The 20148-nt window shown below is 34.9% G+C and overlaps 1 pseudogene; it reads left to right on the top strand.

Moving 5' to 3' along the window:
• The first annotated feature begins 263 nt into the window (after nt 1–263).
• Nucleotides 264–20148, top strand: part of LOC145164802 (receptor-like serine/threonine-protein kinase NCRK) — a 28133-nt pseudogene continuing 8248 nt past the window's right edge.

A 20148-nucleotide genomic window follows, 5' to 3' on the forward strand; every position in this document is an offset into this window, starting at 1 on the left:
GTACGAAATCAATGCAGAGTGCTATAAATCCGAATCCATCGTTTCTTCTAATGATTTCTCGGAATTGTACAAAATTGGACTAGAAAAAATTGAAGAATACATTCAGTCCAAAGAACACAAAAATATGTTAAAAAAATGTTGGATAAAAAGGATAAAGAGCAAATTAAATCTGATACTGTGCAAAATTTTGACTCGTTGTGTAGAAAATTAAATTCAGTAAATACTCTTGATACTGAAAATGTTTCTGAATTGATGAAAGTGACATGAGTGAAATTTTTGTGGAGGATGAGACTGATTGTTCTGAATTTGTAAAAAGTGAACCTGAACCGAAGAAAAACTTGATTTCTGAAAATTCAATTGAGTTTGTTTGTATTTGTGAAAATAAAGGTTCAAAGGTTTTAAAAGAAAAGGCAATAGTTTTTCCAAAAGTACAAACTGTTCCGAATCAGGTATTCACAACTTTTGGGATGAACAATAATCAGACATCAGAATTATCGTCCCTTATAGAAGAAGATAATTCTGACGGATGCGACGAATTCTTCTGGTCTTCTACCTTTGATAATGAAGATGAAACCAAAGGTATTTCTGAGATGACCTCTTGGAAAACGAAGGGAGATACGTTGCTGAACCATTAAATAAGGTTAACTCCGGTTATGAAAAAGTTTGTCCAAGTGGAACTAAAAATGTTCCAATTGAAACAATTTCCGAACAAACTGACACCCCTGTTACAAAAGCGAAACCTAGAGCTAACTTTCATAAGTCTGTTGAGCAATTTATTGCTAAGAAACGTCAACTGAATGCTAGATATCAGGAAAAATTAAATGAAAGAAAATGATTTTGGAAATCCAAAAATTCAAATTCAGTTAACCTAGAAAGATCTACAAATCAAAATACAAAAATCTCTCCAAGTCCGAAACCTAAAACGTTTTCAAAACCACAGTCTTCATCTCCATAGGTTTCAAAACCAAAAGTCTTTTCGAAACCAACATTTTCAAAATATATGAAACCCTTGGAAAAGACAAAACATGATTTTTCTCCAAAAACTAATGTTTCAAAATCTGTCACTACATCAAAAGATGTTAAGGGCAAAGGAAAAGTTGTTTCGGATCCTAAAATTTCCTTCAAGGATTCCGAAAAAAAATTGAAAAAGAAGGAAAAGATATTCATGAAAAAGGTCACCAGGCAACAAATTGAAGCTAAACAAAGAAAAATTTCTTTCAAAGAAAAGAATCCCAAAGATAATAGGATTGTTGTTTTCAAAATCATGAAAGGAGAGATCTCTACTTTGATAAGGAGATCTTATCTGGTTGATATAGCATTAACTATTCATGCTTTCAATAAAACCTCACTTGGACCCAAGCAACTTTGGGCTCCTAAATCTCTCTGAATTTTATAGGTGATTCGTGACGAACAGTTTGATTTGGAATGGTATATTTGATGGGTTTTGAGCATTCTAACACTCCTATGATGTACATGCAACCCTAGAAACCTTGGATCTATGTTTTCTCTAATTTACATGCAATTTGATTTTTCCAAGGTTCTCATCCTAACTAGCATGTTATGGGGTACTTGTAATACAAAAAACTAGTAGAATGACATACCTTTCTTGTTGCTTGGATTTCTTAAGACATTGTGAGCCTAGTACCCCAAATGTGATGCCTCAAATGCTTCACACAACACCACAACTCTTGGAATAACTTGAGAGAAGTACACTTGAGCACAAAATCAGCTAGCCCTCTCCCTTCTAGTCTTAGATATTTGCTCCATATGAGGTTCTTTATATAGTGTGTTACATGTAGGGTTACACCATGTAAACCCTAATGTGCATGTCTTTTCATTTCCCCCATGATCCAAGGGTTTTAACCTCCATGGAGCATCCATGGAGCACCCAATGGGTCCTAGCCCAATCTAGTGAATCATGGATCGTAAGCCCACTATATAAGAATGAATGGTTTACCAAATCAATCCCCATATATTTAATTAGTCTCTTTTGATCACAAAATTAATTCCAAATTAATTCTTGATCAATACTAATTAAATAATACGATTTCATATTAATATATTAGAACTTATAATATATTAATAAATCATAAGTGTCCTTTTTCTCATTTTGTCTATCTAATTGTTGCAATGCCATGCAACCCAAATGGACCATGCCAAGCCGGGTCAAGTAGATACTAAATATAGTTATGGACTTAGACACCTTATCCAACAGTCTCCCACTTGGATAAGTCTAATAACTATAGTTACAGGTATGACTTCAGGATCCGACGAGTAATCGAAGCTCTTTCAAAGTCTCGCAAAACTAAGATGATGCGCCATTTAAGATAAGTGATCATAAAATCCTCTGTTCAAGATATCAGCCGAACAAATACATGGAACAACGTCGTACTTATTGTCCAGCAGTTTGTTTCCCAATTTCCGATTTGTTTGACATAGAACTAAACTGAACACATCAATTTGGTTCTGACCGGCCCCACACATAAATCAAAGCAAAATCATCGAGGGGCCCAAGATATCGCTTTTAATCCTCCATGGACTAAAAGGAACAGATAAACTTCGACTCATATGCTTGTACTAACTAATCATCAAATTATACAAAATAGCACATTTTATAACATCAAGTTACTGATGCGTTTTCGTACTATCAATGTATAACCAACTCATAGTCAACAACTCATATCTCTTGGTTTGAAGACTTATATGATATTACCGTCTCATGATCACTCGAGATAAATTCCATGAAGTGATATCAGTAAGCGTGGGTTGGATCTAATACTCAGAACTTATGAGCACTCATAAATGTTGCAACAACAATTGCTATGTCTAATTCAATTCAGACAAATCTACAAACCCAATTCATGACAATCTTCTTTCAATACCTACTTCCAAAGTATGATCGACTGTGGACAGTCTAAATAATATGATATACCATAACATAATTATTCTGGAAGTCAAAACACGCAAACTGAAACAATAGTAAATGATCGACACAAGACAGTACCATACTAGTAAATAAAAACACCTTTTATTTAAACATCAAATGTCAAATTACATTTAAACTATTACAAGTTTCGAAAGCTATCTAATTACTAAAACTAATATCATCCTTCAGTCCGATGCGCCTCACATGCTGTAAATGCTTAACCCCACACAGTCCCTTCGTGAGGGGATCTGCTGGTTTCTCATATGATGATACCCTCTTTGCCTCGATGAGTCCTTCTTCTATTCGATGTTTAATGAAGTGGTATTTTCTATCGATATGCCTGGATTTTCCATGATCCGTTGATTCCTTGGCTAAGGCAACTGCACTCTCAATATCACAGAAAATCTTCATAGGCTCCTTTATAGTTGGTACAACTCCTAGGTATCCAATGAAGTTCTTTAGCCATATAGCCTCCTTCGATGCCTCACTTGCTGCTATATACTTTGATTCGCAAGTTGAATCAGCTACTGTCTCCTGCTTGGAACTTTTCCAAGTAATTGCTCCTCCATTCATAACCCGACTAGCAATCGTAGCTCTTAAAGCCGCTGTCGAACTCTGAACAAGTCAATGACGCGTCCATTAGATAAGGGATCATATATTCCTCCATTCTAGATATCATATGGACTGAGACATGGATTATAATCATTCTCTCTGTCCATTTGTTGTTACCCGATTTCTGATTTATGACGACTGACTAATTGAAAAAATAAATTTAGTCCTGGCTTGGCCAAGCACTCACATGTGTCATCGCTAAATCATCGAGGGGCCCACATATATCGCTTTTATCCCGAAGGTAAAAGGAATGGATAAACTTCGATTCATATGGCTTGTTCTACTACTTGTTGAATCATACACAAAGGCACGTTTTGTAACATCGAGTTACCGAATGCGTTTTCGTGCAATCAATGTACAACCAACTCATAGTAACAACTCATATCTCTAGGTTTGAAGAATATAAGATATTATCGTCTCATGATCACTCGTGATAAAATCCATGAAGTGATTCAAATGAGCGCGGGTTGAATCCAATACTCAGAACTTATGAGCACTCATGAGTGTTGTAGCACAACTTTGTCCACCAACTTGGACCTCTACAAGCCAACCCATGACAGTCTTGATTCATATCTACTTCCAACATATGTCCGACTGTGGATGGTTTGAATAACTTAGTCATTCCGGGAGAATAACCTAGTTATTATGGAAGTCAAAACATGCAAAGTGAAACACAAGAATAAATGAATCTAATATGGTATCAAAACCTATGAATATAAATAAAACACTTTCTATTTATCACCATACTAATTACTCATTATTCATTGTTTCGGTTTTATCAACTTCATACTTGAATTAAAACACTAGGTGTCCCATGCTCCAAACATGTACACTATGTTTTCTAAACAATAGCTTTGCCATACACCAAGTATGAACTCTATGTTTGTCTATGATCCTTTTCTTTGTGAACTAGATCAATTGAACAAAATTTCAATGATTATCTTTTCACACTCCCAAATCCTTGTCTTAAATGTAAGAATTCCAAATTCCTATCATTTATCGAAATCTGTTTAGATTTTAAACTTATATGCACTGTTCCTCTTGTAATGATTATGCAAAAAGCGACAAAGGCTTGGCAACAATCATTACAGAGTATCCCAATGGAGAGCAATTCCATGGAAACGATGTCTCAGATTCAAAGCGCATTGCTTTGAACATGCTTCTTGCATTAAGTTTCTTTAACCTTACATAGATTGTTTCCACCTATGAAGACAGCTCTATATTCCCATTTTTACTACCACTTCTGAACAAGAGTTGCCTCTTTTCAGACTATGTCAATATGGTCATTCCAATATTAAAAGTATACTTCCAACTGTCCTTGAGCAACCAATCTTTGGTAAACCTTAGATTGTCCTCGACAATTGCTTAATCACTTTAGTCATATCCAATTCTAGACATTGTTCCCCTTAATGCCCCAAGGCATTTGGAAAATTCAGAAGGATAAATATTATAGCACACGTAATCGATCTTGTACCCAAAGTAAATGGGACACGATTCATGATATTTAACATAAAGACATGGTTCTAGACCAGTCTTTTGCCATAATAATTTTGTTTGCCATATTCTCAAAATTTGACTATGAAAAGGGATGCCGTAATCATAATCGAATTTTGAGAACGCAATATATAGAATTTTCTTAAGTTGAACCAATCCAACATGAAATTCATATATATATTCTTGACTAAAGGTGATTAAAATCTCAATATAAGCTCTTTAGAATGATTATAAACTCGATCTAAGCTTTTTAGAATTGAAATGAAGTTTAATTTCCTCTCCCTTAATTATAGCAAAACAACTTTTTTCAACCCCTGCAACCTCACGAATTGAAACTTTTGTTTTCTATAATTAACATTGCTAACTTGCAATACTTATCATAATTATCATGCTCCCACTAACATGATGATTATTAGCATAACACTTATGCTCCCACTAGCTTTGACATGTATCCAGAAAACAGTTGGACTTCTAGAAGTCAATACTTCATTGACATTCTTACCAAAGTTCAGATTTCTGATACTAGATTGCTTTGATAAGACTTTATCAATATCATACACCTTATCTTAGATAGCTCACAGGTGTGTCTAAACAATTTCAGAACTATGAAAATGGATGCCATAATCATAGTCTCAACTGTTTATACTTTTTGCCATTTCTCATAAGTCAATGTTAGTGTGTCGGTTAACCACGCACGCTCCAATAACGACTTTGAGAACTGCAAATATCACAATTGCTATCTACTTAAAATCTACTTAGTGAAAGAATTTCCTCACCATCATTTTCATGAATCGGAGAGAAACCTTATGACACTTAGAATTTATGGTATATGTGTTCTTATCCACGTGAATTTGTCAAAACCATAATCACAAGACTAGGTTACTGACAAATCCTAACTCATATGGATTGAACTTGTGCAATCTTAACCTCTTGCCACCTGGCAGCACAAGGGCCTGCCATTGCTTCCAAGTAGTTATGCAAACAATTGAGAACATGTAGAACTCAAATATATATAGCCAACTTAACTCGAATGGGCACATAAATGTCAACACGATAGGTTATAAACCTCTAGTTGTGTGCTAGCGATGGAATACAAGTTTTTATTCTTGATTAGTTCTTGAAACCATTTCAGGATCTTTTAGACTCACACTGTCTTCTTGACCAATGAGACTTTCTTGTCAAATATTCAAGAGATAGTGTGGATTCTAATCAAGATAAACACTTCACACAATTGGTCTTAGTTGGTCTTTGTTTTATCCAAAACATCACAACTTACCAATTTCAAATGTACAAGAGTAGAAAACTTTTACTCTTACATTTAAGAAGTGTTTTTAAAACTTCTTTAAGATATATCACTCAAGTTACAATCTTGGAGTATGACTCTAATATTTGTTTTGGAACGAAGTATGACTCATCTTCTTAATTTAACCACTTCGACAATTCATAACTCCTCTTCTTAGCTATCAGAATGCACTTAGAGGATGAATTGTGATAAGGTCTCTTAATCATTAAGTTGATCATATATACATGATACTAAAGTACTCTCCCATCTTTTCAGATTTGAGAAACTTTTATCCTTCTGCCTAATTTGATTCTTCTTATTCGCTCTGCCATACATTTGGAATTTTTTCAATGTCTCAGAGTTAAACTTAAGCTTGTAAGTATAATCATATTTAATAAACCTTAGTAAATCATGACGAATAGTCTTATCCATCTTTTGTGGTGGACTTTGACAAGTGCACAAGAAAGTGTACTTGATACCTTAGTCCTTCACTTGAGTCACATATACATGTGAACAAGGAACTAGTCTTAATTCCCCAAAAATAAAACTTCTCATTCATCATACTATCTAACTTGCATGATTTCAAGTTTCGGTCCAATCGAAACTTGGGTGATGAGAATCTTTCCTTACTTGGTAAATTTAGACACTACCACAAATGAAAGAATCAAATTCATTTTTCCAATGTTGCTAGAAACATACAAACATCAAGTTTTCATAAATGTCATTGTAAGGAGATATAAAATAAAGTAAAACAAATTTTTATTTATTTATCAAAATGCGGAAATTTTTTTCCTTACAATGTAACTTGAAATGAAAACTATGCTATTACATGTTTCCTAGCAATCTATCATAACTCCTAAGAAGTAGCTCAAGAATTCAATCTTCAACCAAGCGAAAGAAATCCATCTTCGCGATCAAATTCAGCATACTCTATTTTAAGTTTCCTTCCCTTTGCTTGATCCTGCCAAATATCAAAATGCAACCGAGTCACATTTTGTATTAAGAATCATCAACTGGGAACTTAACATAGTTAGATAGTGGACTTACCTGAAGCAAAGTCAAACTTTTGATTCTTCTTTCTTTCAGGTAGCTTGGGCAGCTTCGCTTCCAATGCCCCTTTTCTTCACACTGAGAACATATAGACTCTTTGGGAATGGTACACAGGCTATTCCAGACTTAGACTTTCTCTTTACCTTCCGGTCAACCGGGTTGACCAAGGCCGATCCCTTTCCATTGGGAAGAGAAAGGTTTTCTGAACTTCCAATGTCACCATTGTCCATGTCCATGGAAGTTTAAGAAATAGACCTTCCATCCATATTTGCTTGACTATTGCACCAAATCATTTATGATTCAGCAGCAATAAGCAAATAAGAAAGATCCATTAGGGTCATGTCGTGATCTGTCACATAGTCGTCTTTCTATATGACTCGGGAAGTGACTGAAAGACCCAGTCAATAGTCAACTTCCTTGGGACAACAACACCCAACATTCTCGGACAACATCACCCAACATTCTCAACCTATCACTGTGTGACTTCAGTCCTAAGACATGAGTGCACACAAGACTTCCAATTTTATGTTTTACTGTGAGTAGGGATTGAGTGATTTTAAACTTTTCAAGTCCTTAAACTTGTGGGTCAGGGAGAATAACTGGAGGAGGTGGAGGAAGAGAAGTATGCCTTCCATGAGCCAAACTCGGGAAGTCATATTCATTAGGAAAGCTTGATTTGGGAAGATCATTGTTGTCTAAACCAGACATCAACAATAGGAGATAGTCAAGTAAAGTTGATTTAAGTCCTTAATATAACACGCAATATGAAATATTAAGGCTAGGACCCAACAAATTATTTTATAACTTGGAAGAGGGATGCCGTAATCCAAGCTATAAAATATTTGAAGGTAGGTGAATGACGATTCACCAATTTCCACCAAGATAAACGAAATGTATTATTAGGTTTTAATTGGTTTTGAAACTCCTAGTTCTTTTGAGATTCATTGAACTTTTCAATGACATGTTTCAATCTCGAGTGTGCCCTTTAGGTTTTGTGACTGGGATGCCGAGGATCACAAAACAAGGTGTGAAGTAACCATGCAAATATACTTGGTACCCTTAATATTTACCCCTCAATCGATGTGCCGGTTAACCACACACGTTCCACCGATACTATGATAAATATTAAGTTACCCTTTGCCTACCTTGTTAAATCCAGGTTAGTGTGCCGGTTAACCACACACGCTCCACTAACGGTTTAAACAAAGTGCAAAGTGTAATTTCATGGATTAGCACCTTATTCACATTTTCCTAAGTAACTAAGATTGGGAATTTACAAATGTTTAGTTACCTAGTATTTATCATTAATACTTTTAATGAAAGGAGAATTATAGTCCTTGTCCTACCCGTTCGACTAACGACCCTCCACCGGTCAAGGAAGCGTTGGGTGAGAGTGGACACCCATTAAACTGCCATTTTATAGGCAGTAACCTTATACCCCCCTTATAGACCGACTTCGTGAATGAAGCCTACTAATGGTAAGATTGACTTATTCTTATACATATCTATATAATTAAAATTATAATAATAGTATAAGGGTGTATTTTAAACATTTAAAATACTTGGTGGTTTAATCTATTAATTAAACTATACTCTTAATTTAATTAAACTTAAACCATCTCTTTATGGAATTATTAACTCTTTTAATGAAACACTTTAATTAATTTAATGAAGTCCATAAAGTTTGAATTTTAACTTTTAAAAATTCTAAGGGTTGGAATTAAAGTATACATGGGGAGTTAACTTTACAAATTCCAAAACTTGAGGGCAAGCTTTGAAACTTTTCAAAACTCTTGGATTTTCATAACTTATGAGTTTAATTATGGTTTAATGAAAAACCTTTCAAGTTCCATAACTTGAGGACAAGTTATGAAAGACATAAAATCATTTAATGATGACATTAAATATAGAGGCTCTTCCATTTTCATAACCTATGAGACTTAATGACACTTTAAAAAGAAAAACTCTTCATTTTCCATAACTTGAAGACAGATTATGGAGTTCATAAAAACCATTAAGATCAAATATTCCAATTAACACCATAATCAAATAATTTTTCTATGATCTAGATTAAACTCATAAGTAAAGATAATTCACATCAACAATTTTCAAGAAATTAGCTAATCATATAAACTAATACAAAACTTGAAACTTTGACAATTATCCTTTGAAGACTCTTGGAATTCATAACCTAAAGAGTTAATGAATGAGACATTTCACATCCATAACTTATGGAAGTTTCAAAACTCCTAAGATCACAACTTTTAAAAAGACTTTTGAGCTCCAAAATTTTATGACAAAATTTGTAACTCCTTAAAAACATTTAGATCAAACTTTTAAAACTAATAAAATAATCATATCATTTTATCTTTTACTAAATTTGACATAATTCAACTCATATAGCAAATGATTCAAATTTTAAAAATAATTAGTTTTTCACAAAACAAGTAATTATCTTAAAATCGGACAAACTTCATGTTTTTTTCCTTTTTTTTTCAACTTTGAAAATCAAACATTTGCATGAATATAACAGAAAACAACTCATGGCCCTGATACCACTGTTGGGTTTTAGTATACTACAACATCCTATGGTGCATATACAACACTAAATACCTTGGATCTATGTTTTCTCTATTATACATGCAAATATGAAGTTTCCAAGGTATTACCCTATACTAGCATGCAAATATCATATACTACACAAGAATCTAGTTAGGATAACATACCTTATGGTGGAGCTTGAAGTCTTGATGTATTTAGCCTTAAGAGCTTAGCCCTAATAGTGTGGAAGCGTCAAGTGGAATCACAACACACCATGGACAAAGGATGAACTTGAGAGAGAATCTCCATGCACCCAAAACACCTATGAACTCCAAGAACTTCATGTGTAACCACAAGTGGCGTTTTTAGGTCATGATGCATGTATTTATATGTGTGGTATTTCAAGAGTCATGGGTATAACCCAAATGCATACCCATGGGTTTTATGATCCATGGTTCATGTGGCCCAACTCTTTAGTATCCATACATAAACTTGGTCCAACATGGATCATAAGCCCAACACATATAAATATAATTAATTAACATAATTAGTCCCCATAGATTTAATTAGTCTCTTTTGATCAAAAAATTAATTCCAAATTAATTCTCTATCAATACTAATTAACTCATATGATTTCATATTAATATATTATAACTTATAATATATTAATAAACCATATATAACATCTTCTCTCAAAAGTCCATCCTAACAAATTGTCCTGATGATATGCAACCCAAATGGACCATGCTACTCTCGCATCAAGTACATACCGATAATAGTTATGGGCTTAGACATCTAATCCAACAATAACATACATGATCGAGCCTACAGCGGAGGCATATGGTACTCAACTCATCTCAGCTATCTCAGCCTCTGTACTCGGGCTCTAAGTCTTACTCAGTTTGGCGTTACTGTGGATTGGTTAGTGACATTTCTTCGAATCCTGCATGCTGAATCTTTTCAGCACCTTATCCAAGTAGGTACTTTGACTAAGTCCAATTATTCTCTTACTCCTGTCTCTCAATATCCTTATCCCTAGGATATAGGCAGCTTCTCCAAGGTCCTTCATAGCGAAACACTTCCCAAGCCAGGACTTAACCTCCTGCAAGGTTGGGATGTCATTTCCTATGAGTAGTATTGTTGGGTTTTGAGCATTCTAACACTCCTAAGTGTACATGCAACCCTAAATACATTGGATCTATGTTTTCTCTATTATACATGCAAATATGAACTTTCCAAGGTATTCATCCTAACTAGCATAATAACATTGCTTCATATGAATATATAAGTTAGAATTACATACCTCTTTGATGTAGAATGTCTTCATGAAGCTTGAGTGCCTAGTGCCCCAAGTGTGACACCTCAAATGGTTCACACAACATCAAATACACATGGAATGACTTGAGAGAAATTGGAACACTTCATAAAATCGGCTAGCCCTTTCTATTACACACATAGTGGCCGATTTCTTGAGCCATGGGATTCTTTTATATGGTGGCTATTAGGGTTACACCATGTAACTCACAACTTTACCCATTCCTTATGTTCCATGGATTTTAACCTCCATGGAGTATCCATGGGTCACCCCATGGACTTAGTCCAACATAAGGAATCTTGGATCACAAGCCCACATATGAAAGAATGAATGATTTACACAATCAACCCATATATTTAATTAGTCTCCTTTTGATCACTTAATTAATTCTAAATTAATTCTTGATCAATACTAATTAAATAATCTTATTAATATATTAGAACTTATAATATATTAACAAACCTTAAGTGTTATTTCTCTCATTTTAGTCTATCCAAATGCATGATGCCATGCAACCCAAATGGACCATGCCGGGTCGGGTCAAGTCTTACCAATTATAGTTATGGACTTAGACATTAATGCAACAGTCTCCCACTTGGATAAGTCTAAAACTATTATTGCGTATGACTTCAAGAACCGACTGTCAATCGTAGCTCTCAAAAGCTTCTGTCGAACTCTGACCTTGCCGATGATCTCTGACCTTTGTCAATGACTTGTCCATTAGATCAGGGATCATATATTCCTCCATTCTAGATATCATATGGACTGAGACATGGATTATAATCATTCTCTCTGTCCATTTGTTGTTTCCCGATTTCCGATTTATGACGACTGACTAATTGAACACATCAAATCAGTCCTGGCCCGGCCGAGCACTTACATTTGTCATCACCAAATCATCGAGGGGCCCACATATATCGCTTTTATCCCGAAGGTAAAAGGAATGGATAAACTTCGACTCATATGGCTTGTTGTACTACTTGTTGAATCATACACAAAGGCACGTTTTATAACATTGAGTTACCGAATGCGTTTTCGTGCAATCAATGTACAACCAACTCATAGTAACAACTCATATCTCTAGGTTTGAAGAATATAAGATATTATCGTCTCATGATCACTCGTGATAAAATCCATGAAGTGATTCAAATGAGCGTGGGTTGAATCCAACACTCGAATCCCTATTCCAGGAGTACTCATGAATGTTGTAGTAACTCTTACTATGTCCACTACCTTGGACATCTACAAACCCGATTCATGACAGTCTTGCCTTAATACCTACTTCCAACGTATTATGGACTGTGGATGGTTTGAATAACTTAGTCATTCGGAAAGAATAACCTAGTTATTCTGGAAGTCAAAACATGCAAAGTGAAACACAAGAATAATACTAATCCTCTATGGTCCCAAGCACCTTTGAGAGTAAATAAAACACCTTTTATTTAAACACCATATTGATTACTCATTATTCATTGTATAATGTTTCAAATAATCAACTTTATACTTGAATTAAAACAATAGTTGTCCCATGCTCCAAGGATGTAAACTATGTTTTGTAAACACTAGTCATGCCATACATCAAGTATGCACACTATGTTTATCTATGATCTTTACTTTGTGAAATAGATCAATTGAACATGATTCCAATGATGCTCATTTCACAATCCCAAATCTTTATCGTAAATGTAAGAATTCCAAATCCCTACCATTTAACGAAATCTGTTAGATTCTAAACTTATATGCATTGATCCTCTCGTAATGACTATGCACAAAGTCACAAAGACTTGTCAACAATCATTACAGAGTATCCCAATGGAGAGCATTCCATGGAACCAAAGTCTCAAATTCAAAGTACATTGCTTTGAACAACCTTCTTGCATTAAGTTTCCTAATCTTACACAGATTGAATGAACAACTTCTACCTTTGGGAATATTTCCATATTCTCATTTTGACTGTCACTTCTGAACAAGAGTTGCCTCTTTTTAGAATATGTCAATTATGTTCCTTTCCAAAAATTAACACTATACTTCCAACTATCCCTGAGCAACCAATCTTTGGTAAACCTTAGATTTTCCTCGACAATTGTTTAATCATTTTAGTCATATCCAATTCTAGATCTTAATGCCTTAGGCATTCATAAAATTTAGAAAGGATAAATATTATAGCACATGCAATCGATCCTATATCCGAAGCATATGGGACACGATTCATGATGTCTCACATAAAGACATCATAGTAGACCATCTTTTGCTACAATATTTTTTATTTGCCATGTTCTCAAAATTTGACTATGAAGAGGGATGCCGTAATCATAATCGAATTTTGAAAACGCAATATATATAGAATTTCCTTATGTTGAACCATTCCAACACAAAATTCATATATATATCCCTGACTAAAGATGATCAAAATCTCAATCTAAGCTTTTAGAATTGAAATGAAGTATAATTTCCTCTCCCTTAATTATAGCAAAACAACTTTTCCCAATTGAAACCCTTTTGTTTTCTATAATTAACACTTAACATAATAATCATGCTCCCACTAACATGATGATTATTAGCATAACACTTATGCTCCCACTAGCTTTGACATGTACTCAGAAAACAGCTGGACTTCTAGAAATCAATACTTTATTGACTTTCTTACCAAAGTTCAGATTTCTGATACAAGATGCTTCGATAAAACTTTATCAAAATCATACACATTTCCTTAGATAGCTCACATGTGTGTCTAAACAATTTTATAGAACTATGAAAAGGGATACCGTAATCATAGTCTCAATTGGTTAGACCTTTGCCATTTCTCACAAGTCTATGTTAGTGTGCCGGTTACCCACACACGCTCCACTAACGACTTTGAGAATGCAAATGTCACAATTGCTATCTACTAATAATCTACTTAGTGAAAGCGTTTCCTCACCATCATTTTCATGAATCGGAGAGAAACCTTAAGACACTTAGATTTTATGGTGTATGAGTTCCTATCCATATGAATTTTGTCAAAACCATAATCACAAGACAAGGTTAGTGACACTTCCAAATTCATATGGATTGAACTTGTGCAGTCTTAACTTCTTGCCACCTGGCAGCCCAAGGGCCTGCCATTGCTTCCAAGTAGTTATGGGCATAGAAATGTCAACACGATAGGTTATAAACCTCAAGTCGTGTGCTAGTGAAGAACTATAGGTTTTATCCTTGATTAGTTCTTGAAACCTTCAAGACCTTTAAGACTCCCACTGTCCTCTTGACATATAAGACTCTCTTGTCAAGAACCATTCCTTGAAAAAACAAATATTCAAGGGATAGTGCAGATTCTTATCAAGACTAACACTTCACGCAATTGGCCTAAGTTGGTCTCTGTTTTATCCAAAACATCACAACTTACCAATTTCAAATGTACAAGAGTAGAAAACATTTTACTCTTACATTTGATTAGTCTTAATAAACCTTTTTTAAGATGTGTCACTCAAGTTACAATCTTGGAGTATGACTCTAAGACTTTGCTTTTGGAATGAAGTATGACTCATCTTCTTGATTTAACCATTCCAACAATTCATGACTCCTCTTCTTAGCCATAAGAAAGCACTAAGATGTCCTTAGAGGATCATTTGTGATATGGTATCTTAATCATTAAGATGATCATAAAACATGATACTAAAGTACTCTCCCATCTTTTCAGATTTGAGAAACTTTTATCTTTCTGCCTAATTTGATACTTCTCATTCGTTCTGCCATACATCGAATATTTTCCAATGTTTCAGAATTATACTTAAACTTGTAAGTATAACCATATTTACTAAACTTTAGTAAATCATGACGAATAGTCTTATCGATCTTTGTGGTGGACTTGACCAGTGCACACGAATGTGTACTCAATCCCTTAGTCCTTTCACTTGGCTTAATTTTCCAATGATGAAAATTCTCATTCATCATACAACTTGTATGATTCTAAGTTTCGGTCCAATTGAAACTTGGGTGATGAGAATCTTTCCTTATTTGGTAAATTATGACACTACCACATCCGAAAGAATCAAATCCATTTTCCAATATTGCTATCAATGGAATCATACAAACAACCATTTTTCATAAATGCCACTGTAAGGATATTCAAAATAAATAAAATAAAACCTTATCTTTTATTTAAAACTTGCGGAAAAACTTATCCTTACAATGCAAATGCATATGAAAAATTTGTTGTTATCTATTCCTAAGCAATATATCATAACTCTTAAGCAACAACTCACAATTCTGATCACCGAACCATGCGATCGAAATCCATCTTCGCGATCAGAATCAGCATATACTTCCTTTAAGCTTCCTCTCTTCGATTCTACAAAACATCAAAATGTGATCTGGTCACACCATGTATAAGAATCTCAAATAGGAACTTAATAGAGTTAGATAGTGCACTTTACCTGAAGTAGAGTCAAACTCTTTGACTTTACCAACCTTATGATTGTTCAGGTAAATTAGGCAGCTTCGCAACAAATGCCCTATCCTTTGGCAATAGAAGGTTTGGGAAGTTGATCTTCTAATCAAATTCGCTTTACTAGTCCTCAAATCATTTCTGATTCAGCAGCACCAAGCAGATAGTTAAGATCATTAAGGGTCAAGTCATGGTCTGTCACATAGTAGTCCCAAAAGAACTCACTATGTAACTTAGAAAGTAGTTGAGCCACCAACTTTCTCAAGACTTTGACACCCAACTCTCCCGGCTTGTCAATATGTGACTACATCTCCAAGATGTGATCACACAAAGACCTTTGCTTGCCAATAGGGCTTGACTGACCTTAAACTTTCCAAGAACTTGTGGGTTAGGGAGAATAATTGGAGGAGGTGAAAGAAGTATGATTTCCATGGGACATCATCTTCATTTTAGGAAAACTTGTTTGAAGAGATTTGGGAAGATCATCTTTTGGGAGATATTCAAGATAGTTGATTTAAAGTCCTTAATATAACACCCAATATGAAATATTAAGGCTAGGACCCTACAAACTATTTTATAACTCGGAAGAGGGATGCCGTAATCCAAGCTATAAAATATTTGAAGGTAGGTGAATGACGATTCACCAATTTCCACCATGAAAACGAAATAATTTAATTAGGTTTTACTTGGATTTGAAACTCCTAGATCTTTTGAGATTCATTGAACTGTTCAATGGCATGTTTCAATCTCGAGTGTGCCCTTCGGGTTTTGTGACTGGGATGCCGAGGATCACAAAACAAGGTGTGAAGTAACCATGCAAATATACTTGGTACCCTTAATATTTACCCCTTAATCGATGTGCCGGTTAACCACACACGCTCCACCGATACTATGATAAATATTAAGTTACCCTTTGCCTACCTTGTTAAATACGAGTTAGTGTGCCGGTTAACCACACACGCTCCACTAACCGACTTAAACAAAGTGCAAAGTGTAATTTCATGGATTAGCACATTATTCACTTTTTCCTAAGTAACTAAGATTAGGTATTTATAAAAGGTTTAGTTACTTAGTATTTATCATTAATACTTTTAATGAAGGGAGAATTCTAGTCCTTGTCCTACCCGTTCGGCTAACGACCCTCCACCAGTCAAGGAAGCGGTGGGTGAGAGTGGACACCCATTAAACTGCCATTTTATAGGCAGTAACCTTATACCCCCCTTATAGACCGGCTTCGTAAATGAGGCCTACTAACGGTAAGACTGACTTTACTCTTATACATACATATATATATATATATATATATATATATATATATATATATATATATATATAAATATTATTAACTTATAATATTATAAAGTATAAGGGTTGAATTTTAAATTTTAAAATTCTAAGGGCTAACTTGGAATTAAAGTATTTATAAGTGAAAACTTTTTCAAATTCCAAAACTTGAGGGCAAGTTTTGAAAATATTCAAAACTAATTAATTCCATAACTTATGTGTTTAAAGTAGTTTTAATTAAAAGACTCTTCAAGTTCCATAACTTGAGGACAAGTTATGGAAGACTTTAAACTAATAAAAGAATGTAACTTTTCTTTATTGTGTAACTTATGGAATTAATTAAGGTTACACATTTTATTACTTAATGAAGTGACTCTTGAACCTCCATAACTTGAGGACAAGACTCTTCAATTTTTTTAACCATTGCCAACTTTTATGAGTTTTATGAAACTTAAATGTGACTTTTCATATAACTTGAGGACAAGTTACAAAAACACATTTTAGAATCAACTCTTAGATTAAAATGGATTGAAAACACATAATCAATTAATTTTTCTATTAATCTAAGCAACTCATAAGAACAAGATAATTCAAATCAAACTTTTTCATATAATTAGTCTAAACCTTAAACTAATACAAAACATGAATATATTGACAATTATCTTTGAAATTGGATTAACATGAACATTACCACATCAAAAACAAGTTTATAAGTTCAAAAACAGCTTAGGGTAATGTTCCTATTCCATTTCGAGCCAAAAAAGTCGAAAAAATGCTGTCTGGGGCTCCTACTCGTCGAGTGTATCAACCAACTCGACGAGTAGGATGATTTTCTTCATGGACTCGGCGAGTTCATTAGTGGACTCGGCGAGTCTATTGCCCAGAAAGCCAGAAAATCGATTTTTTCAGCATTTTTGAGCAATTTGCATCAAGTATAATTGAAAACAAACCTGGCTCTGATACCACTGTTGGGTTTTGAGCATTCTAACACTCCTAAGTGTACATGCAACCCTAAATACCTTGGATCTATGTTTTCTCTATTATACATGCAAATATGAACTTTCCAAGGTATTCATCCTAACTAGCATAATAACATTGCTTCATATGAATATATAAGTTAGAATTACATACCTCTTTGATGTAGAATGTCTTCATGAAGCTTAAGTGCCTAGTGCCCCAAGTGTGACACCTCAAATGGTTCACACAACATCAAATACACATGGAATGAATTGAGAGAAATTGGAACACTTCATAAAATCGGCTAGCCCTTTCTATTACACACATAGTGGTCGATTTCTTGAGCCATGGGATTCTTTTATATGGTGGCTATTAGGGTTACATCATGTAACTCACAACTTTACCCATTCCTTATGCTCCATGGATTTTAACCTCCATGGAGTATCCATGGGTCACCCCATGGACTTAGTCCAACATAAGGAATCTTGGATCACAAGCCCACATATAAAAGAATGAATGATTTACACAATCAACCCATATATTTAATTAGTCTCCTTTTGATCACTTAATTAATTCTAAATTAATTCTTGATCAATACTAATTAAATAATCTTATTAATATATTAGAACTTATAATATATTAACAAACCTTAAGTGTTATTTCTCTCATTTTAGTCTATCCAAATGCATGATGCCATGCAACCCAAATGGACCATGCCGGGTCGGGTCAAGTCTTACCAATTATAGTTATGGACTTAGACATTAATCCAACAAGTATGTCATCCACATACGATGCCGAAAATCTAACTATACTCCCACTAGCCTTTACATATACACAAGACTCATCCTCGCTCCTCGAAAAGCCAAACTCTTGGAATTTGTCATCGAAACAAAGATTCCGTCTGCGAAATGCGTGTTTCAATGCATAGATGGTTTTCTCAAGCTTACACACTCTATTAGGGTACTTTGCATAGACAAAACCCTCTGGCTGACTCTTGTAAACATCCTCAGCCAACTTTCCATTAAGGAAAGCGGTTTTGACATCCATTTGCCATATTTCATAATCATGAAATGCAGCAATGGCTAGCATAACCATAATAGATTTAATATTCGCTATTGGTGAAAAGGATTCATCATAATCAACTCCCAGAGTTTGAGTAAAACCTTTCGCAACCAGTCGTGCTTTATAATGTGTATATTCCCATCCATGTTGGTCTTCTTCTTGAAGATCCATTTGCACCCGACTGTCTTACGACCCGGTACATTGTCAACCAAGTTCCAAACTTGATTGTTATACATGGACTGAATCTTGCTATTCATATCCTCTTTCCATTTGGCAGACTCAGGGCCTGCCATGGCTTCCTTAAAGTTGTTAGGCTCATCCAAATTTACCAGTGTACTATCACTGATAAATGCATCACCTTCCACAGTAACCATAGTAATGCTCAGGTGGGTTCCTAACTATTGTGGAACGCCTCAGAGGTACGGACTCATCAATCGGCTCAACAGGAGTTTCCTCCTCAGGTTGATTGCTAGTGTTTGAGGTTCCTTCACCGCTTGACTCTTTAAGTTATTCAAGGTCAATTTGCCTCCCACTGTTTCCTTGACTTATGAATTCTCTCTCACGAAAGACTCCTCTCCTTGCTACAAAGACCACATTTTCACTAGGTCTGTAGAAGAGATAACCAAAGGATTTTTGTGGGTAGCCGATGAAAATACATCGCTCACTTCAAGGTTCGAGCTTGTCATGAGTCTTGCGCCTCAAGAAAGCCTCGCAACCCCAAATCTGTATGTGGACTAAATTGGGAACTTTCCCAATCCGCATCTCGTGAGGTGTTTTGGCAACCTTCTTGGTAGGGACTAGATTAAGGATATGGGCGATAGCCTATAAGGCATACCCCCAAAATGAGATTGGTAACGAAGCTCGACTCATCATGGAATGAACCATGTCCAACAAGTTCCGATTACGCCTCTCAGCCACACCATTCAGTTGTGGTGTCCTAGGAGGTGTCAATTGTGAAACAATTCCACATTCCTTATGATAATCAAGGAATTCGATACTAAGATACTCACCACCTCGATCGAATCAGAGCATCTTTATCTTCCTGCCCAACTGATTCTCCACGTCCTGTTTAAACTCGTTCAATTTCTCAAAGGTTTCTGACTTATGCTTGATTAAGTAGACATAGCCATGTCTACTGTAATCATTAGTAAAAGTCACATAGAAGCGGTTAGCATCCCTTGTGGCAGTTCTGATGGGTC

The sequence above is a fragment of the Lactuca virosa genome, chromosome 3 (genome assembly GCF_052849685.1).
Source record: "Lactuca virosa cultivar CGN04683 chromosome 3, Lactuca_virosa_CGN04683_v6, whole genome shotgun sequence".
Taxonomy (NCBI): Eukaryota; Viridiplantae; Streptophyta; class Magnoliopsida; order Asterales; family Asteraceae; genus Lactuca; species Lactuca virosa.